Genomic DNA, 20,395 nt, shown 5'->3' on the forward strand with positions numbered 1-20,395 from the left:
AAAAAAAATAATATAAAAAAAAATAATAAAATAAAAAAAAGTTTAGCCCTCAAAAGCTATGCCAGCCAAGCAGTCAGCATCAACGGCAGGTAAAATTTGAAATCAAGGGATCATCAATGGCCACAGCAGTAATACCTTAACACCTACAGGGCCGATAACTATATCGAAGGCAGCGCCACTGTGAGAATCATTGCAGTCGCCTTTGATGTGTGCGTACAGACTCAAACCTAATTGCAAGCGTAAACCACTACGACGACTACCATAAACTTTAATGTACATTTGTATGTACGCATGTATGAGTGGTGAGTTTATTTGACAGATACATCAGAGGTCATTGCTCCCATTTGCCCACTGGCTTCTGTTTTCTGCCATTCGATTGGTCACATTGCCGCTCACATCACATTACTCACTCAATGCTGTTTGGAGCCTCAAGCTCACCCGCTGCTCTTGACACTTCTTTCTCCAGGAAGTATTTGTTGGTGTGTTTGTGTTGCGCGTACGTACATGTCTATATGTACCAGGGTTGTTGCGAATATTCGCATTAGTACTAAAAAAAAAAAAACATTATTAAAAATTACCAACCTTTCAATTTTTTATTTAACTAAATCACCTCAATTTTTTCTTAAAAATACTTGGCATCCGCATTCGCATCCGCATCCGCCGATGTTAGCTTTTAAACATCCACATCCGAATTCGCATTCGCGGTTATCTAAAATTTCACATTCGCAACATCCCTAATATGTACATATACATACATACATTAATAGTATGTAGATGGCTCTTAAGTGGTGGAATCTGAGGAATTTCAACGTACTCATCTAACATCATCCGAGAGCGCGCATTTTAAACCTGCCACAAGCACAACCATTTCCACCGGAGCCACACATACACACATATGTATGTATGTGCATGTGTATATACATAGTTCATACTCATGTATGTATGTATGTAAGTTCACCTGACCACTCTTTTGATTCGTAAAACAAATCATATTTCGCTCGCCTACATACATTCCGCCACTGCCTTTGTTATGGACCGGGCGTTCAGTATTGCGATGGTCGCCTTTGGCCAACTTCACTGTGGCGGGAAAGAAAAATGGTTAGAGGCCCGAATGCCGTCTTACACATTCAAATAGGTATTGGACAATAAAGAAATATAGCGTAAGCTTCCGTTGTTGAGAAGCAAGACTACCTGCATTGTTGTTCGATTCGTTTGCTCTTTATTGACCACTCTACTCGACTACTAGGCAACTAGCTTAACGTATCCCTAGGGACGGACGTGGATATTCTCTTGCCTCTTTTATGATTATATTTACAAAACTAAGAGTTGGTCATTCTTCCTTTGATGCAAAGGGAAGTTCGCTTACTTCATTTGTTTCATCTTCGACGCCTTCGATGGTCTAATCTTTTGCTATCAAAGCGGACTGTAGGTGTTTTGGTTCACTTCGCTGCCCTTACTATGGGCATACGATGCGATGTCTCATTACAAAATGGTTGATCTTGCCCATAAAACGTCTACAGTACCTTTGCGAAGTCCTTCGTATCTTACCTCATCAGTAAAATGTCAAGACGACCGATCGGCAGCTGCTGTATGTCTTCGTTGAGTGCCGTTTCTGTCATTCTGCGGCGCCGTACTCGGCTATATGAAGGCAGTTCGAAAAAGTCTTGGTGACAGTAGATAGAATAAACTTGGCTAGAATTGGCGCGATATCGACTAATCAGTTTAGTTGCGTTTGTCCCTGAACCCGTAAGAGCAAGTGTTTCTTTTTAAACTGTAATCATTTTTTTAAGTACCATGATTTTTATCAGCATTTTAAGAACATTTTCCCACTGGGACTGTGCGCCTAAGCTCCAGTCGCATGTTTTGCTTCCAATTGCTTTTATTTAGCCTTTTTTGAGCTCTAACCGCGGAAGGCTGAGTTGCGAATCGGTCGAGTATAAAATTCCACTTTGGTCCAAACAACGCATATGTATGTATGTATGTATGTAGGTCTATAAAGTTCCATTGCTGCAGGACCACGCTCCTCGCCTCCTATTTGCACTTTCTTAGTTGGCAGTACTTTTCAATGCCTGCCCCAAGTACAGTTAATGCGAATATTCACAACGCAGCGACGGCGCCATTTTGCTTAGTGATTCAAGCTGCTGGGTATGCAGCAGATAACAGTAAGCGCTAGCCATTTACAAAAATATACACAAATATAAGCATTGCAACAAAAATAGAAAAAAGGGAAAACATTTCCCATAAGTATGTATGTATGTACGAGTAGTTGCAATAAAAATTACAAACTTACAGAAAATCACATCTATTGCGGCAGTCCCTATGAAGCGCTTAAATATGTATCTATTTATGTATAAATGTACATATATATATATACTACGTATGTATACAAATTAAAACTCATTCATTATACACGAGTTTGTATATGTATGAGCATATTTTAAATTCACATACATACATAAATATCTATACATATATCCTTTACATGCCTGGTTTATATAACATGTGGCTGTGTGCCAATCTACGTGCATACATACATATACAGTAGCGGTCATATCTATAGCACGGCATTTCAAAGTGATATTGTGTGCCACTTAAGTTTATTTAGTTATTTTTAAGAATTTTCAATTAAAATACAGTTCTTTCTCTAACAAAACCCATATAAACCCAAGTTTAAAAATTTGTAGAAAACTACAAGAAAGTGCAACAAATTTTCAACTAAATTTCAAACTTTTTTCTCGGAAGTGTTGGAATTTTTTTGAGTACACAGTTTTTTAGCTCCTTCAATTTTAGTTCGATAATGTGCAAATTTCAAGTGGCTACGAATTACCGTTAATTTTTGAGAATTTTTTTTTGTCGCATTGGCTTCCATATCTATACATATAATAAAATTGTAACAGGTCGATGTCTGTACATTATAGATATTAAAGAAAAATTAATGTGGGGGGTCTTTTTTAAAGCACCAGAAGTCAAATCAACCATTTTTAGAATTTTTGTCTGTCTGTCTGTCTGTCTGTCTGTCTGTCTGTATGTTTGTTCGCGCATCACTCGAAAACGAATGCATGGATTTGAATGCAGTTTTCACCGATGCATTGCTAGAGGTCTAACTTAAAATTTAGGAAGAAAAAAAATTAGAGAGTTGCCACCTGTTTGAAAATTGGGGTTTAAGTAAATTGATAAGAAAAAATTAATATTGCAATATGGGCGTCAAAAGAAAGAGAATGAAGAAGGCTTACAGCCAAAAATATTTTTTTAGAGTTGCCACCTGTTTAAAAATTTACTTTAAATTTAATTTATAAGATAAGTTGAATATTGCAATATGGGTATCAAACTGAAAGGGTTTAGGAAATTATATTGCCGAAAATATTTTTAGGGGGGGCTGCCACCTGTTTGAAAAATTGTATTGTATTAAATTGATAAAATAAATGAAATCTATATCTACATCTATAAATCTATACATATAATAAAATTGTAACAGGTCGATGTCTGTACATTATAGATATTAAAGAAAAATTAATGTGGGGGGGTCTTTATTAGAGCACCAGAAGCCAAATAAACAATTCTTAGAATTTTTGAATATCTGTCTGTCTGTATATTTGTACGCGCATCAGTCGAAAGCATGGAATTGAATGCAGTTTTCACCGTTGTATCGCTAGAGATTTAGCTTCCAATATAGAAGAAAAAATTAGAGAGTTGCCTGTGTTTAAAATTTCAGTTTAGGTCAATTGATACGGTAATGTGAATACTGCAATATGGCTGTTAAATGAAAGAAATTTACAAAGGCCTACAGCTGAAAATATGTTTGTGGAAGGTTGCCACCTATTTGAAAACTTTAATTTAATATAATTGATAGCATAAATTAAATATTGCAATATTGGCATCAAACTAAAGACGATAGGAAATTTTAATCCTGAAAATATTTTTAGGGGATTTGCCAACTGATTGAAAGATTGTATTCATTGAAATTTGTAAAATAAATGAAATATTGCAATACGAATATTAAACTAAAGAGGATTAGGAAGCTTACTTTTGAAAATATTCTTGAAGCGGGTTGCCACTTATTTGAAAACTTTAATTCAGTTAAATTTACTATATAAACTAAGTGTTGCCATATGGGTATCAAACGAGAGTACTTGAGAATAATAAAATTGCAACAGGCCGATATCTGTACATAATAGATGATAAAGAAAAATTAATAGGGGGTTTATTAGATCAACAGAAGCCAAATCTAAAATTTCGGTATGTTTGTCTGTATGTTTGCAAGCGCATCACGCAAAAGCTAATGTATGGAATTAAATGCAGTTTTGCTAGAGCTCTAATTGAAAATATAGAATCCATTTTTTTTTTTGTTTTAGTTTATCGTCGATCATTATTCCTAGGTATTTGAACGTATTAACTTTTTCCAGTGCGTCGTTGTTTATATTTAGAGTTAGCAACGCACCGTTCTCAAAATTTCGCCTTGATATAACCACAAACTTAATTTTTTTTTATTTCTGTTTGGAAGGGTTTTCGCTAAAAAAAATTTAAAGTTTTCGTTGTTGCTGCCAAAAAAATTAAGAAATCTGAGACGTTACGTTTTACAATTTCATACAGTTCTCTTTACAATGCATTTCACTAAACTACTAAACGGCTGCATCGACTTGGTTCATATTTGGCAACACGTTGAAAATAAATATTCTGACCAAAAATTTACTCGGTATTTAGCTCGGGATATTCCTAAAATTCTTATACAGACTAAAACGTAAAAAACCAATATATCACTAAAACCAATTACGCTGGGGAACTGAAACTTAGCACTGATGCATATATTGCAAATGCATTGGGAAAGGGGGCGTGGCTCCTTCCTTCCATGCAAACTGAACTTCTCATATAGCTTATGTCTGGAACTGCTTACGCTAACGTCCTGAAATTCTACACAGCTACATATGTTATCAATACCGTAGTTATGGCGAAAAGTGATAATTATTGGAAAGGCTGGATCGATATACATTTACGTAAACGCGCAAGTATCACTCGATTGGGAATCATTTTCTCCTAGGTTTATAAATCCCATTGAACTATTCTAACTTTGTCTTTAATTTTCAGTAAAGTAAAATTTTTGTGAAAATTTTGAAGAATTTTTTTAAGTTTTTCACAAAGAATGGAGCTTTGCTTTTACGAGTTTCGCTATAAACTGTCCTATCTACATACCTATTTGCATGAAATGATAGCCGTTTTCGTTGTTCGGAATAAACACAAAAAACACTGAATAGAGGTCCGTCAGATTGTCGGAGGTTATCTTACATACATATATGGTCCAATTACATGCTACTATAAAACTCGCTAGGTGGTGCTGGACTAGAGTTATTTATAAAAATCGTATTTATTAACCGATTTCGTTCAAATTTTAAATGTGAGCTATGTACCTGTATGATAGAAAATTCTTTTGATAAAAATTTACCCGATTAGTGCCGCTGGAGTTAAGGTAGAAATTCATAACACGTATTCATTTTATGGTAAGCAATGGTTTTGCAGAAAATAAGCCCAATGGATGGCGCTGCAGCCGAAATGTATAGAAACCCCGTGTGGTTGGTCTGCTTTGGACCTATGTTTAAGTTATACGAATTTAGTTTTCAAATGTTTAAATGAAGCATGGGGTTAAGTTTTTCTGACGCCCTCATGCACGATCATGCGGTCTTGCATCTACCCTGAAATCAGTTCATAAATTTTACCACGAATTGTAAAAGTGGTGAATTAACAAGGAAAGATCACCGTAGGTATATCAACTGCTTCATTTGAAAGATACTTAAGAGATCACACTACTCATTTAGCTATGTACCGGAAAACTTTTCATCCTATGGGACAGCGAGGATTCTTGGCCTTCCTATAAAGAAAATGCACTTCTGTGCTCTTGAGTTTCCCTATAAGAACTTTTATTGGCATACGTAAGATCATACAAAAAGATTACGCATGATTGGCAGAGATCTCACAGGTGAAAATAAGACCATCAGTAAAGCTCATGACACCAAAAAAGATTGGTATTCCATATGGTATCACAGCGTTACTACTATTTGCCTATGTGTGAGGAGGATACTGCGCCTTAGTGGTTTCAACTTAAATCAAAAACTTTGACTTTACAGACTAATTTTGTTTTTTAAACGCTCTTTTGCATTGGCTAACGCAAAAGCTCTTATTAGGCGCCGCGAAGTAAGCGGGCATTGGCTAGTAATGAATAAACTCAATTTATTTGTATATGGAAGAAATCCGCAACACCTTTGGCGAAAAAAATTCTAAAAAATCAACGGTAACTTTTAGCCACATGAAACTTGCATATTATCAGACTAAAATTGAAGGAGCTAAAAAACTGTGTACACAAAAAAATTCTAACACTTTTTTTGTAGTTTTCTACAAATTGTTAAACTTAGGTTTATACGGGGGTTTGTCTGAGAATGAATTATATTTTAATTGGAAATTCTTAAAAATAACTAAATAAATTTAAGCGGGACACAATATCACTTTGATATGGCGAGCTATAGATATGACCGATACTGTATGTATATGCATGTGCGCCCACTCACTCACATTGAGGTAGTAGACGAGAAGCTGCTATATGTATGTAAACAAAAAATTTAGTTTGACTGGTGCACCACGTCGAATGAGTGCTGCACGCCTTGGGTCGGTCGATTGGCAGCTTGGATGTTTCGACTGTTAAACGAACGCGCCCAGTCAGTCGCTGCTGATGTCTGCTGTGCTTTTTGGCGCGCGCCGCATCATAACGGCAAGCGCACACACAAGTGCATAGCTGCATACATACATCCTTTGATGTAAAATATGTAGTTACATACATATATGCACTACCACTACACACTATATACAGCTGAAAATCAATAAAGCGTAGTAAAAATGCGAGCAATCGTAGTAATGGAAACTGGAAGGCGCGCAATGCGCTACTTGTACTGCATTATGTGCACCAGCGCAAACACACAAACACACACATATGTACATATATTTATGTATATATAAGTGCATATATACTACATACACACAAATACATATGTATATATGCTGCAACGAAGTGGGCTGGGCACTCTGCTACACAACGAGCGCACTGGAAATCTACGCGAGGTAGGACATGTTTGGCGCTATTTTTGTCCTTATTTTGAAATGGTAAATATGTATGTACATATGTATGCTGGCGTACGGCGAGCTACTGCATACACACCAACAATAATCGATTGCATATACTGCACTGCACACAAATACGGAAGCAATGACTACGAAAAAGTAAGCGTAGCACCAAATATATATATTTTTTTTTTATTTAAACTTTTAAAATGCTCGCGTTTATTTACCACTGTAATCGTTCGAAGTGGGTTACTTCACCTCCCCAGCGGGCAAGTGCTCAGTGCAAATTTTGGTTCGCAGTGCCATTAAGCAGACGCAGGACGCAAATAATTGTACTTGTGTGTATCTTATTGGAATTTTTTTTTTTTTGGTATATTCGAAACTGCTTCTACTGACCATCAAGTGTCTTCTTCTTAAACGCATGAAATATAAAAATTTTGCTTACGCCCACTTATTGGGAAAAATAGGCGCATTTAAATTAAGATAAAAATGTTACAAACACATAAAAAAAAAACCTTGCACTGAAAGTAAGAAAACAGACATCGAATCTTTCCTTGCTAACTTGCCATTTTTACAGCCAAGGACATATGTAAATACATATCGTCGATGTTTTTGCAAAACCGCCCATCGACCGCCTAAATCGCGGTTGTGGCAAAAATGAGACTAGGTAACCCTGAACTCCATGCATCGATATTTATGCATAAAAATCGTTAAATTGTTATTAAAACAACAGATTTGTAAAATAAAAGCTAGAGAAAATACCGCCCATCAAGGCAATGCCTTCAAAGAATTAACCGTTTTTTCGCTCTTTTGTAAAATTTGTGTGCCGTAAGATAGGCGGTTTTGCAAAAACATCGACGATATGTTGTAAGTATGAGCCAAATCGGCAAATAAATGCAATTTTTAGGAATATCATGGCCCTAGCGCCACCTAGCGAGCAAATTTTTGGTAGGAATATTTCTTTTCAAGATATTGATACAAACCATATCGGTCCAGCCGTTTAGTAGTTTAGTGACAATTAATGTACAGAAAACTCTATGAAATTGTGAAATCGTGACGTCTCGGCATTCTTAATTTTTCGGCAACAACAACAAAAAATTTCATAATTTTTTAAATCGAAAAACCTTCCACACCGAAGGTCCAAAGGAGTACTTTTTACAGAATTGAAAATGGTTCAGCTGTTTGGTCAGGCAACGCCGTCATACGAAAGACATTTCATTTTTATATATATATAGATATAGATATAATGTAATATAGATAGATAATAATAGGGCAACATTTTGCATTATGAAGCCCCTGCGTCCCTTTTGGTCTTAAAAGACTTATATAAATTATTTTATAGAGCAAAATGGTAGAGTACTCGTTCTTCATTTTTGCGCAAGTAAACCATTATAAAACTTTTATAAAACTTTTTGTGTTGTCCGGAACATTGCTATCCTGCGTTAGACTGGACCCTAAACGCCCTCCTTACAAAGTATAGAACTCTATCGATAGGTGGAAAAAACTTTGTGGTTTGTAACTTTCTTTTTTTTGTTGTCGGTAAAACAACTCATAAACGATGAAATTTATATTAATTTTTTAAATATATGATATACATAAGTATTAATCCCATTCATATTTACTTTTAAATTTTAAATTGCCATACCCAAATCGGGAACATAAAATCTTTTATAACTTCAGGGATATAAAATTCGATTGTAACGGCTATTTCACATATACATACATATACATATGCCCATACAGCGATAGAGATATGGCGCAAGAAAACTTACAATAGTGGAGAAATTTATGTATGTGTGCAGCCATTTGCAGGTGCATATATATACATATGTACAGACTTACATATCGTCGTTTAAAGTACAAAACCGCGTAACTGACATTTGCTGGCAAAAATTGGATTTGCTCACACAAGCTCTTGGCTTAATCCTTATCCATTCGTGCTGAAATATACTAGCCCGAAACGCGATTGCTTTATAAAAAAAAGAAACATTTTGAAAAATTAGTGTTTTTTACTCTCTAGAAAATAATTTATGCCACCTCACATACGCGGTTTTGTACTTTAAATGACGATATGTATGTATGTACATACATACACATCCATGCGTTGAGTAGTTTATTCGTACTCACATAAGTGTGTAAATATATATGTAAACAATCAACAGTTGCCGTCACAAAAATAATTTATAAGTATATCTATATGTATACATATATGTATTACGGGCCATTCAATCCTTTTAACATGCGAAAAACTCTTAGCCCAGGATCGCGGTACTTTTCGGGATTTCGACTCGTATCACATTTTTTTTTGCATTTTGCAGTCGACTACCCGTTCTCAGCAATCAAATAATGAGACCACACAGACTCATTGTCACCACATTTGGTCTTACGCGGAGCATAATGCAACTTAGTAAAAGAGTACGTAATTTATTATTAGAATATTTTTGTAGCAAGCATTCTTAAATATCCATGTATGTATGTATAATAATTGTAAAAAACACTTACTCGAAAAAATCAAAAAATCTCCGGATCGCGAAGCTGTTTTCACGAGATTTCGGGGCGTTGAAAAGTGTCCGGGATCCCGAAATGCTGGATTGTGATATGTATGTATGTATGTACATATAAAGGCTGCCGTTGCTTACCTTCCGCTTGATTATTCATTATAATTTTTCAATTTTAATACAATTACCCGCCAGCGTGCATACTTTCATACATACATACATATATGTAGCTACATACATGCATAAATGTATACATACATATATATATGTGCATACCCTGCAGGAAATGTATCTAACTATAAGTTAACTTTAAGTTGATTAGGAATGAGCTATAAGTCACTTATTTTTTCTTTGACGAAAGCTAACTATATTTGTATGGCGATGGCCGCGAAATAGTCAAGGGTGGTTTACCGCTGCATTAGGTGCAGTCAAGGGTGGTTACCTCTGCATTTGATGTAATTAACTTGTAACTAACTACTTTTGGACATAAAATATCAATAGGAAAAACAAAATATTATTTTTTTATTCTTTTATTTATTTACCTTATTTATTTTATCACATTTCATATTTGTTTCCATATTCTGCTGTAGGTGGTCCCATATTCGAACTCCGTCAGAAATAACTTCAAAATGAAAATATGCAATTTCGATCTTCCTTTTATTTGTCCGCAATTCGAAAAAGTATTTGCGAAGTGCAGGATATTTAAATAGAAACGCGTTTAAGGAAAACAATCTCGAGCTTTGCTCCTACATTACTTGTCCATTTGTTTCAAGTTAGCTTTTTATAGCTAACTACAAGTTATATATTTTATAGAAATCCCGCAAAAAAGCTAACTACAAGTCGATTTTTTTTTATCAATTGATAACTTTTTTTCTGCAGGGTATGTATGCACGCGTTTACTCGCACAAGTATGGGAATGAATGGAGCCAAAGTTCGGTGCGGGCCCACGACTCCAACTCCAACTCAAACTCCAACAGTTACTGCACTGTAAGTATGTAGTAAGTAAACATCTTCGCGGTTGCTCCAAATTTATTACCAGCCGCACTCCGCTGATGAAGTGGACGCCGCCGCTGGCCTTGCGACCTGGCAGCGAACGAACATTGTACGATGGAATGTGTAAACGTGTAAATGCGTAAATGCTTCGATAACTGAATAACTGAATGAATGCGCGTGTAAGTACTTAACATTGTTTTGATTATGAACGGGTTTATTAAATTTTTTCGTTTTATTGTCACTTTTCCTCTGTTACATGCGCATTTTTGCTTCTGAGTTTTTCTTTCTTTTTTTTTTGTTTTGTTTTGAGTTTTGGTTTTTTTTCTCAATAACTTTTTCCACCGAAATGAAAGTTGTAGTAACAGAGTAATGGGGCTGTGTCGAAATTGTTTATTATAATCGCACTACATACATACATACATACTTATTAACCCTGCCATTTCTAATTGCATCAGAAACTAAATAATTGACTACTTAGTAAACACAAGAAAGTCTAATACTTACCGAAATAGCAGTTTTACGCTTTTATGAATACATGAACAGACAAGGAAATATATTTTTTCATCTTATTTGGCTCCACAACCATCACTAAAAGCCTGGATGGCAAGTAGACGACTTTGCAAAGATCCGCCAGTTTCTCATATCAATTAAAGATAGTTGCGTACATTGTGATCGCGAGCGTTTGTGATTTGGTTGTCCACTCACGGAAGCCTTGTCGAAAGCTCTTTTCATCGGAACGTCATCACCAGGGCCGAAAAGTTGAAGCTTTTGCTTGGAATTGCTTATTTTGCTTATTTCAATGTATACAGCTAAGTACGAACCTTTTAAGAAAACGATCGAGAGCTTTGAAATCTGATATTTTACAGCCTGCTTTTTTCCACCTTTTTCCTTCCGAAATAATGGAAATTTCTGTTTGTCACAAACAAACTTTAGCAAACCATAGTCGAAAACGTAGACATTTTCTTAAGAGCTCTGAACTTCTCAACCTCATTTTCCCCCTTCTCTAAGTTTCTTTCTTGTGTGAAAAAAACTAGCCTACTCGCCTTAAGTGCTGCTAGTCGCCAAATTTTCGAGGAGCGAATTTGAATGGATTGGACTTATTCTACCAAGGTGGCCTTCGTATAAAATAAATTACTAGAATTCCCTAAATATCATACCACAGGGCTAATCTCAACTCATGCTCAAAGTTTTGATACTTATGTATGTATGTATGTATCCTCTACATCCTTTCAGGAGACTTTCACAGCGTTGTGACTGGCTGGAAAGAGACTGCCAAACTACTACTACTGAGTCTGCGTGCCTTCACGCTTAGGAATTCTTTATGAATTTAGTCCCATGTACATATATACATACTTACTATATCAAGCCGATTTATTTCAACGAACAGTAGATAACTTTCAAGAAAATTATAGTTATCACTTCGTGCAATGATATCTCATTCTATGTAAAATAATAGGCTTTTCATTTTCCTGTTTCGAGCCAACTACCTTCGCGCATACATACATATATCGATCATATACATACATACATGCATACATATGTATGTACATACTACGAATCAGCGCATGAATTGTTAATGGACATAAAAAAATACATCGATAAATTTATAGTTGTTTTTGTTTTTTTTTTTTGTTGCTGCTGTTGTGTATGTACATACGTGCCATGTCAAAAGCTAATCGAAGTGCGGCCAAACAAGCTTTCGAAATTAATTCAACGATTTTATGAATGAATTTATGATATGTATATGCGCCGGCACATACGAACTACGTACGATACGTACATATGTATGTATGTACATAGCTACATATTTATGGCTATGGATATGTGTGCACATTAGTTATGTGTGAATGATAATATAAAAATAATTTATTTTAACCACAATTGCCTATCGAATAGCTATCGACAATTCATATGTTTCCTTTACTTTGGTATTTTTTATTTGACTTTTACTGCAGCTAAGCGTGTGTCTGCATACTAATAAATACATAAGAACACCAAATCTTTATGAATATGCAAGTGCAATCATACACACATACTAGGGTGGGTCCATTTGTATGGATGGATTCTACGTGCACTAATTCTTAGCAATTTTTGAGAATTTTGCTGTAGTGACACAAAGAAGTGCTCAAATTTTTTGTATAAAAACATCCTATAAGGAATTTTTCGGTATGAGGTTACCATTTCAGCACTTATCTCTTTCTTAAAGCTTTCACCAGAGGGCGCAACAGTAAACATTTTTACATTTTCGTTGCAACGATTTGAAGTAAAAAAAAAATGACCCGCCCTAATACATACATACATTTTTACATATGTATTCCATATGTAGATGTATTCTATGCCTAATTTATTGTTGTAAACAAAAAGTGTCAAATATTTTGGACATTGAATTGCTTGTTGGTCCTACACCTCACCGGGTACAACACTTCATGTATGTACGCATATACATACATATTTTTACACGAGTATTATTTGTATGTAAAATATTATATGCCTATATATACATACATACATACGTATCATTTATTTATTTTGTCTATATTTATGTATGGCATTGAGTACAAGTCATTAATTTACGAGTACATATTGCCTTTTTTGTTTTATTAGTTTTACCAAGTATATGACGGCCGTTATTACATCTACCTAATTTGGACTAAAACGTCACAGTGACGTGGTCAGTACTTATGTTCTTTACTATTTCTATTGAAGTACTGAGACTACCACACCGGCATTACTTCTCACGCGTGTAAATTTTGTTACATACATAGATACATTTATGAGCAAATCTCACAAGTTGTTTTTTTTTAGTGCCAGTCTTTTTTCTTGGCAGAAAAAAATAACGGTAAAGCATTATTTTTGCATTTACCTCAATAAATGGAGTTCCAGAAACAAGTCAAATAAAAAATAAATAAAGTATTTGAACAAATTTAGCTTAAAAAGGTTTATTTACGCGAAAAAGTACCGAAATTGCTAATTTTATCATTGTCACTCAAAAACATCATAATTGTTGTTTTTTTATAACTCTGGGAAGTTTTCCAATATAATGTTCATATTAGCTGTGAAGTGAGTGTATCTCGAAATCAAAAAAAAAAAAAATGACAGCACGCAGAAAATCTGTCGAAGATGTTTTGTAATTTTTGAAATCTTACGATTTTTTAATTTTAATAATTTAGGATACTTCGAAATGCAAAAATTTAACGGTGGAAATGTTCTTCTTACCAAAACGAACGAATCTAGTGCAACAAAACTAGTGTGTCACCAAATGAAAAAAAATCACATTGAGTAAAAGATGACTATAATTTGAGAAACTAAAACTCCATGTTTTAAATTTTTGTTGGTACAATCGAAATTCCTTCTAAAATTGTTATATATATATACATTAGACTGCATCACTATCCATACAAAAAGAAATCGGTACGGGTTTTCCATTGGAATTATAAAATCTATTATATTTTCGGAAAAATATTAAGATTTAAGCGAGCTGGACCGATTTGAAAATACCTCCAAAAATGGAGTTTTTATAAATAAAAATAGTTTCTTAAAAATGTTTTTTGAAAACATGGCCTCAAATCACAAAACAGTTTAAAAATTTACATAAAAATATTAAAAAAAAATAAAAAAAAATTTTGAAGGGAATAGTAATAATGAGATTTTTCTAAATCAGAATAGTTTTGGCCCAGTGATTTAAGTTTTTCGTAAATCAATCTTAGAAAAAAGTAAAAAAAACAGCATCAAAAATCTCATTATTACGATTCCGTTGAAAAGATTTTTAAATATTTTTATGCAGATTTTTTAAGCCTAGACTGTTTTGTCATCTCATCATTTTTCAAAAAGTTCTTTAAGAAACGATTTAAAACTCAATCGTAGTAAACCTGCCGTTTTGCCTTTTCAGTTAGAGTAGATTTCTCAAAAAATTGAATGCTCTAAAAATCATACTGATCATTTGCCGAATCCAAACATATTCTCTTGTTAGATGGACCAATTCTCGTTTTATGAAATGGCAAAGTGAAAACTAAAAATTCAAAATCAGTGAAACATTGTTTCTCACATCATTATATTGTAAATCGAATGATGAACTTTGTCATAAGGGGAGGTTTTTGAGTAGAAGCTCAACTTTTACTTTTAGCAGCCACTAACTATCACTTTTTGTCAAATATTTCTAGTTTCATTTGAAAACATACTTACTCGTAAAAATGAGAGTGTTAGCCCCCGATCTTCGGAGAAATAACGATGGAACATCGACCTATCTCGGCAGCCAGTTCGAAAACGCCCTATCTCAGAATTTTATACCCTATCTGAGAATTCGATTCAAAAACGCCCTATCCCAGAATACTTTCAATAAATTTTCAGATGAGACAGGGCGTTCTTCAATCAAATTCTGACGTAGGACGTTCTTCAATCAAATTTTGAAGTAGGCGTTCTTGACAAGTTTTTTGAGATAGAGCGTTTTCGAACTGGCTGCCGAGATATGTAGATCGATCTTCCACTTAGGTGTCGATATGTAGTGCTTATCATATCATTTTTTTAAATGATGTTGTCAGTCATTTTCTTCCATCCGAATTTTGTTCTTCGACTTTTTATAAGGAGAAAATGAGTGAAACCTTCAAGAAAACAAATTGCCAAAAATCACTGGTACTTTCATAACCTTTCATTTGTCACCTAGTGGACATACACACGTAAAAAATTTTATTAAGAATTATTTGAGGAACAATAAAACCAATCACTTCACCTACCCCTCCTGCAGCAGTTGTCGTCGTCGTACAGCAAATTGTGTTAATAACAGCAAATTACTATATTCAAAATCAACACAGACGGTCAATGACATTCTAAACAAAGCAACAGATTTCGCAAATCAAAATATGCAACGCCAATATTTTTTCCCCCATTCTACGCCAACAAATTAGTGCCTGAATGACTGAATGACTGCTCGACTGACTGCGCGTCGGTTTGCCGCCGTCGCCAAGCTGCAAGTCTGTGTAGATTCTTTCATCTCGGCCGCATTCGCGGTAACTGCAACTGTTGTTGCTGTTCTTGTCAACAATGTTGGAACAAAGGTTGCTTTTTTGTTGTTGTGGTTGTTGTTGTTGTTCTTGTCGCTGGTTACGATTAGGTTACTAATAATGTTATTGCTGACGGCCACAACATAGCAATATATTAAACGTTATGATTTTTTGGCGCTTTCAATGTGGAAAGTGATTTTTTATTTTTTATTTTTTTGTTGTTGTCCTCGCATTTGTTTGTTTGTCTGGCTGAGACGCACTGAGCGCGACGGGTTCAATGAAATCTTCGAATTTCTGTTTAAGCTATCAAGGACAATAAAGCGAAAGTTCTTCTTGAGAATTCTCAGAATTTTGCACATATGTATGTATGTATGTACTTATGCGTAGATACATACGAAGCAGAGAGCAGAGCAGGTAGAAAGACATGAGCACAACGGCCAAAATGGGCCGTAATGTGCCATTTTTGGTAAATTTTTTTTTCAGTTTGGTACATTTTTGAAATCCAGCATTAACACCGATAATAATGTCAGCATTGAAATCCAACGCAGAATCACTCTTGCCAACAAATGTTACTTTGGACTGAGTAGACAATTCAGGAGTAAAGTCCTCTCTCGACGTACGAAAACCACGCTCCATAAGTCACTCATCATGCCGGTGCTGGCATATGGCGCAGAAGCCGTGACAATGACAACATCCGATGAGACGGCTCTTGGAGTATTCGATAGAAAGATTTTGCGGAAGATTTACGGGCCTTTACGCGTTGGCGACGGCGAGTACCGCAGACGATGGAACGATGAGCTGTATGAGCTTTACAACGACATGAACCTAGTGCAGCGAATTAAAATACAGCGGCTTCGCTGGCTTGGTCATGTCGTTCGAACGGACACCGGCGCTCCAGCTCTGAAAGTATTCAACTCGGAACCCGCTGGTGGTAGCAGAGGAAGAGGGAGGCCCCACTGCGATGGCGTCAGCTGGCACAGAAAAGAAACGACTGGCGTAGCCGTGGGTAACACAGTGCGGCGCCGCGCCATTGCGCTGATACCGAGAGCTAAGTTACTAGCGCCGATACCGATTTTCACAACTCTCTGACGCAATGGCGCCAGCAACACCGGAACACTAACAACACCGGGCGGCGCAAAGAACACACAAAAGCGAAGCGTCACTTGTAAAATGTGCAGCACAAGGCGAATTTTTACAAGGTGGTGTTTCTAATATTAGCCGCGGCTCTTCTGAATGTGAAAATTATGTGTTTGTTGTATTTTTGGGTTTTGAACTTGGCTTGTTTTTTCCCAACCACTTTGTATTAATTCACCTTAGTTCAACACCGGAACACTGACAACACCGGGTGTCGCAAAGAACCAGCAAAGAACACCCGAAACAGAAGTGTCTCTTGTAAAATGTGCAGCACAGCTAGAATTCGTCGCGGTCCTTCTGAATGTGAAAATGATGGGTTTGTTGTATTTTTGGGTTTTGAACTTGGGTATACTTGAGTTTTTTCTCAACCGATATCACCTTGTATTAATTCACTTTGGTGCAGCGTGCGACAATAAAGGAAATGAGCTTTAGCCTGAAGAGGCGCAATTGCGCCAACACACTGTGCTGATTCCGACAGTGGCGCTGGAGTAAGTGTGTCAGCGCCAAAAAATTTTCGCCGTTACCCAGGCCTAGACTGGCGTGCTTTGTTAAACTCGGCCAAAATCACTTAGGCGGTTACAGCGCCAAATAAGAAGAAAGGCAGGTGACTGAAATATCTAGATTGCAGGCAGCCTTAAAACTGACTGAGAAATGGTGCTCTGAAAAGGGCCCATCAATAATAGCACTCGACCATCGCCAGCTTCACCAAAAGAATGAAAGTCGACGTGGCGTAATCGTAACCGGATATTTCGAATATTTAGTCATCGCAAGAGCAGAGGTATCTGGAGTAAATACTGAATAAAAAATTCAACTTAAACAGTGAAAGTCTTCGTAGAGAGAAAAATGGGACCGGGATAAGTATCATGTCTGACAGTCAGGCACTATCAGGGCTTGTGGACAATTGGAAGACTCTATTGATTGTTTAATTAAGCACGCAAGGTAACGGTAGCCCTTTGGTTGGTACTGGAATATGGGGGTTTCGATGGCAACGAATAAGTTGACGTTCACGAAAACATGGGAGGCAACGGAGCCGGCGGATGACAAAGGGATAAGGCAATCTAAAAACTTTTAACTACCCTAAATGGATCTTGGAACGGCTTGTGAATTTTAGTACGGACCGTCTGTGCACTTTTACAGGCTACCTGACTGGATTGCAGGTTCTGTGAATGGAATATAAGCATAATATCCTCTTTCTCACGCATCATAGGTCTAAGACTCTTATATTTCGGGGATGTTGGGATGCTGGAATGCATACACGTATGTAAGTAGATGGAAATCTGGTAAGAGACAACCGAGTAAAATGCTTTTGAATGGGTATACAGGGGGGAGATTCTCCTGCCTATAAGGTTTTGCCGATGTGGCTCTTCTCGAATCAACTGACTGTCATCAGCTTGGATTCAGACCTGGTAGGTGCCAGAACTAAGTGCAGAAGGGCCTGGCCACACTTTGGATGAAGAACTGGCGTAACTCTGGAAAGGAAAGAGGAAATTTCATAGTGTTTGTGTCTCGGCCCAAACGGACAAATGCTCGAGGAATACACAACGTCTCACACACATACATATATGTATGTATGTATATAAACTCACACCCCAAATTTCGATCTAACCTTCTCAACCATTGTTTACCTTGCGGTCATTCCACATTTCGGAAAAAAAGTGTCTAAGTTTTAAATTAATTTTTTCAAATAAGATTTGCTAAACGGCGAAATTGGTTTTCCCTAATGTCTCATAAGTAAACAGGATACTAAATAGCTGTCGGTTGGCTGTACGTTTCGTCTGAAAGCAGCCGCTGTTATGTTGAGGAGTGCGCTCCATTCAGCAGCCTATATACATACATACAAATGTACATAGTTAGTCCCTTGTCGTCTGACTACTCAATTCCAATGTACAAGCATCGTCTACGTCAACGTCTGCACGTGATATTGACTTCGCTTTCGATGGCTAGGCAGCACATTTGTAAAAATAGATCGCCGCATTTTGCACAACACCGCTCCGTATGTCGCGACACTTAAATAATTTCGCAAACGATCGAAGAAAGTCAATTCACGATCTCATCAGCCGTCTGGGTATTTGACTTTTGGCAGTGTTTTAGACAAACACCAGCCGCATGGGCAGACAGACAGGGACCTGAAGCCACAGCAAAAAAACAATGGCAGAGGAGACAAGCAACGAAAGGCAAACAATCTAAATGAAAATATCAAAAATGCTAAAAATGTCGTCTGAGTTCCAATGCGGCCATTGACAGACAGGCACACACACACACACAGCATGGCGTAGACGACCTCCAAAGCTGATATTTTTACTTAAAAAAAAACCATGTATGTCCATTAGGGTGGTCCATAAACAGTAAAGTCGGAATTGTAATGCTCTCACCCCCTAGGATTGTTCTATATCGAAAAAAGTATATCTCTGTTTTTTTATTTTGAAATCAAAAAATATTTAGAGGTCGCCCAAAGTTTTTCATGTATTTTTACATGGGAAAAATAAAATTTTTCGTAGGAATGATATAAAATTCTTAAAATCAATATTTTTCGATCGAAAAACTCTGGTTCTGTTCAGGATAAGTTCAAGCGAATAAAAATCGCGCTGATTTTTAACAATATTCTCCTCACCAAAAAAAAAAAAAATATAAAAAATCAACGCCGGTTGAGAACTAAAATCGTATAAAACCGCATAGGCGAAAATGTTCGAAAGGCTCATATTAAAAAGCACGAAATTTTGTTGAAAATTTGTGGGGTTTTCCTAATTTTTGGCTTCAAAAGGGGCAAAACTCAAACTTACATGTTTGTTAGAAAGTGCGAAAAACTAGTTTTTAGCACATGACAATCATATGGGCAAGGGAGACTTTACTTTTGGTTCTTTTAACAAATTATAAGCAAAATTTGTTCTAGCTTTTGCTGAAAGCTAAATAAAAGCTCTGTGTAAATTTTTAGCGAATAATTAAAAAAAATGCCAAATTTTGAGTTGTGCCTTTTTTGAAGACGGTGTGCCACTGGTTAAAGTCATCGTATAAGCAGCTTTACTTGAACAAGAGGCAGCCTAAGCAGACAACAACTTTTCCACAAAGTACAGTGACGCTTTTCTTAGATTAACAAGAAAAACAATCGCGGTACGAATCTCAATTTTCTTCAAAGTTTATCTTGTTGTATGTGTTCTGACCACCCAAAATATTAAAAAAAAAAAAACATTCCACGAACTTTCGTACAAATATCGAGCACACATCAAAGATCCTTCACACAAGCGCTATACAAACAAGCTTTGTTAGACTTTCGATAAAGAGCGGGGCTTTTCAAAGTAAGCGCTCCTCCCCTTAGTACCCCTTCCTCGCTTGGATGCAAAAGATGCACTTAAAAGGAAGACATTTTGAGGAACAAAAAATACTTAAAGTTTCTTTCTAAACTCTTACTTTTGATATGCAAAACACAGCCTTAACTCTACAGTTGCATCACTTTTGCCGAAGATTGAAGGCTGAGTATCCACCAATGCCATTACTCCTTAGTCTCAGAGGGAGGCGCGTACGCCAATCCAACCGCGACGGGCTGCTTTAGTTTCACATTTCGGTCGTTTCTTTTTTTTTTTGGTTTTGTGCGAGCGCCTCCAAAGCAGATATCCTGATTCCTTGCCTACTCTCATCTTAACGGCGTTCTATGAAGAGGAAGCTCGAGATGGACAA

This window comes from Rhagoletis pomonella, unplaced genomic scaffold, assembly GCF_013731165.1.
Source record: "Rhagoletis pomonella isolate Grant_MI unplaced genomic scaffold, Rhpom_1.0 Rhpom_scaffold_00012, whole genome shotgun sequence".
Classification (NCBI taxonomy): Eukaryota; Metazoa; Arthropoda; class Insecta; order Diptera; family Tephritidae; genus Rhagoletis; species Rhagoletis pomonella.